This window comes from Bidens hawaiensis, unplaced genomic scaffold (genome assembly GCF_021521415.1).
Source record: "Bidens hawaiensis isolate Kalapana, Puna unplaced genomic scaffold, B.hawaiensis_p1.1 tig00024431_1, whole genome shotgun sequence".
Lineage (NCBI taxonomy): Eukaryota > Viridiplantae > Streptophyta > Magnoliopsida > Asterales > Asteraceae > Bidens > Bidens hawaiensis.
The window spans coordinates 359,657-363,365 of NW_027493851.1; positions in this window are offsets into that span (position 1 = coordinate 359,657).

Here is a 3,709-nt window from a genome sequence, read left to right on the forward strand (position 1 = left end):
CTTAAAACGTGTAAACCGGCAAAGTTCGCCTAAGCGAGCTGACTGGTGTATAAAAACCTTAAAAATTGACTATTTTCATGAAACTAAGTTAGTCAAGTAAAAATAAATCATCCGAAAATAATTCGGATGATTTGGGTAATTTTACCCGATTTAGCAGTTTCCGGTATACTTAAGACGGAAACGGGCCCCGCGGCCAAACGGGGTGTCTAAACCGAGCTCTAATTTCACACTTTAATTAAAATATCAATAACAACTATTTTCGGGTCGTATGTGGCCAAACTCATTTTTGAAAACATAAAGACGAATAACCGTGCTAGGCACGCAAAACGAGAAAACAAACTAATGGTAATTTTGACTAAAGAACTCTAAGTGATATCACAATCTAAGTCCTGAGAAGTGTATCGGGGTTAACATTGTCCCCGGATCGTGTACGGTACTAGGTTAACAGTGTCCCCGGACGTACCGGTTAACACGAATTTAAGTTATATTAATAGAAATTGTGTAGTAACGACTTAGGGATCGTATTACAGATCCGAACAGGTAGCCGTGCCAGTATTACATCTCTGCTCACCAAAAAGGTGAGTTTCACGAGCCCCTTTTTATTGAACTGTTTTAAATATTTTCCCGGGGCGGAAAGCATGTTGTTATCAAAGTGTTTAAGTACATGCCGATCGCATGGAAATGAATGTATTTATATAATGTTTATTGTACGGGAATCGTACGGTAATGTATTAAGATGGTAATTGTCTGAGTTGCTAATATTGTAAGGCCCGAAACAGTGTTCTGGGTTAACAGTGTTCCCAGAGGTTATTAAATGTATTTCTGGGTTAACAGTGTCCCCAGAGGCTATTAAATTTATTTCTGGGTTAACAGTGTCCCCAGAGGTTATTAAATGTATTTCTGGGTTAACAGTGTCCCCAGAGGTTATTAAATGTGTTTCTGGGTTAACAGTGTCCCCAGTGGTTATTAAAGGTGTTTCTAGGTTAACAGAGTTTTCACTTGTAGGCTCAGCATAATTACATCATTAATTTATGATTATTAAAATGATTTGTCATGGTTTATTTAAATTAGTGAAACTCACCAACTATTCGTAGTTGACCCGTTTTCTTTACATGCTTTCTAGGTACACCCAAATTGGAATGAGTGATACGTGCTTGATGATGTGTGCTATTTTGTGGAAGCTTAAGGGTCTATATTTTGTTTTAAACATGTTAACGTACTATTGGTAAAACTTATGTGATAACGCCTAGTCGGTAACGAAACTCGGAACAATGTAATACGTTTAAATTATTGTAGTGGTGTTTTTTTTATAAGCAATGCTGTTGATATCAGATGTGTCTGTTGCATCCCGTGTACGTTTGCGCTGCGGTTACGGGGTGTTACAGAATACAAGGAAGAAGAGATAGTAGAGAAACTCCTTGATGCTCTTCCACCGAAATGGGAAATGTACACGGTTTTGATGAGAGAGGATAAAGACTTTGCCAATATTGATTTGGAAACAACAGTCAATAAGTTACGAAATTTTGAACTTAACATGGTTCGGAAGGAGACACCAACTGATCAGGTTCAGGATCCGGGAATGTATGGTGCGAAAGTCACTCCAAGTTCAAGTTCAAAATCAGAATCCTCTGCCTACTACTCTAAGGGAGAATCAAACTCAAACTCAACTCGTGATGGTCATGTGACTCTCAATATGGATGGTGATGTATGTTTCGTAGCTGGAGGTAGTAATTCTTCAAAACCTCAAGCCATAACAGAAATTTCTCGTCAAATGTTCCGAGCTACAACTACTCACAGATGCCCATGAGTGTTAAATCAGCTGAACAACAGTTTGCTCTTTATGCATCCTTCATTGCATCTTATGAGAACTACATCAAAGGTAAAATAGTCGACCCTGCAACTTTGGATGAAGACTATGATCAGATCGATGCTGATGATTTGGAGGAGATGGATCTGCAGTGGCAGATGGCTATGATAGTAAGAAGGGTAAAGAGATTCATGAAGAAAATGGGTAGAAAGTTCGTTGGAGAAAGACCAGGGTTTGATAAATCAAAGGTTCGATGTTACAACTGTCAACAAAATGGTCACTTTGCTAAGGAATGTACAAATGAGAGAGTTGAACGAAGTCAGAACAGGCCTGCACAACAGAATGGGGGAGATAGTGAGAATAGGGCTATGGTATCTAGACAGAATGGTGGATACAACTGGAATATACAAGTTGAGGAAGTGTTCGAACAGGCTAACTTGGTAAACATCGAAACGGGAGGAAGTGAGAGGAAGACGGGAGAAAATCAAGCATATATGGCAGAAGTGAACGATCAGCTCTCTGAGGTAAGTTCTGAACCTCATTGTATACAATGTGAAAATCTGTCTGAACAATTGAAAACTGTAACTGATCAGTTTATTAGTTTGGATGCACAATGTAAAACGTTAAAAGAAGATCATCACTACACTAAAACTAGAGGAAACAGTTACTCCGTAAAAATAAAAGCTAGTGAAAAGGATATCAGAAGTCTTAAAGCAAGTCTAGCTGATAAAATACAAGTAATTGATCTTAGTTATGAAGTGTTAGAAGAAAAAACCAAACTGATTGCTGAAAGAGATAAACAGATAGCTGATTACCAAGTAAAAGTGGTGGAACTAAACAAAAAAATTGAACAATTTAGAAACTCTTCAGCAATGCTTGATCACATCATAAGTGTTTAACGTTCCCCAGTTAACAAAGGGGGAATTGGATTTTCTGAAGTTCCACCACCGTATAACAATAACTATACCTATAATCCTAGTAATCAGAAATCTGCTGATGTTGAGATTAGTCAGACAGTTCCAGTCAATATTTCGACTAAAGAACCTGAAGTTAATAAGAGCGAAACGAGTAAGCCAATTTCCAATGTTGAGATTTATGTTCCTAGCTCTGTCTCATCAAATTCGGACAAGTCATCCGAATCGGGTGAGATAAAAGAAGAGGTAGTGTTACTAAAACGTGGGGAGGAATATAAGCCTGATGAAAAGAATTCTTCCCTAAACCCGTTCGTCCCACCATATGTAAGACGAACGGGTAGTAATGCAACCTCGACCTCTACAACAACTGTTAAGACGAGAGTTGAACACGGAAGTTGTTTCAGATGTAATCAAGTAGGACACCTTATTGTTGATTGTCCTCTAAACCAGAGAAAAGTTAGAGGTATGAGGCATCCGAAAACTGAGAATAAAATGAATATTAATTATAATAATGGTAAGAATGTGAACACACCAAATTTCAGACATTGGTCTAATCCAAGATTTCAAAGAAATCGATCTCAGTTTATCCCAGTTAACAACCAAACCAACAATTATAACTCAGTTAATTCACTAAGGTTTGGATGGCCTCATAGTCAATCCTCAAGAAGGTTTCCTTTCAGAACTTACAGAAATCATTATCAAACTGAATTTGGGCAACCAAAGTACTGGATGCCGGTCAACAGATTTAACCGACCCAAGACCAGTAGGTCTTGGGTCCCCAGATTTTAATCTTTTTCTCTAATTGTGCAGGAACAGTCGAACAGGGCTGTAAACAATCTGTGGGTTGTGGATAGTGGCTGTTCCCGGCACATGACTGGTAACAAGAAATTGTTACGTGATTGGAAACCTGTTCAAGGAGGTAGGGTTAGTTTCGCTGGAGAGTGTGGAGGTAGAATCAGTGGTATTGGAACTGTGACGAATGGAAAAA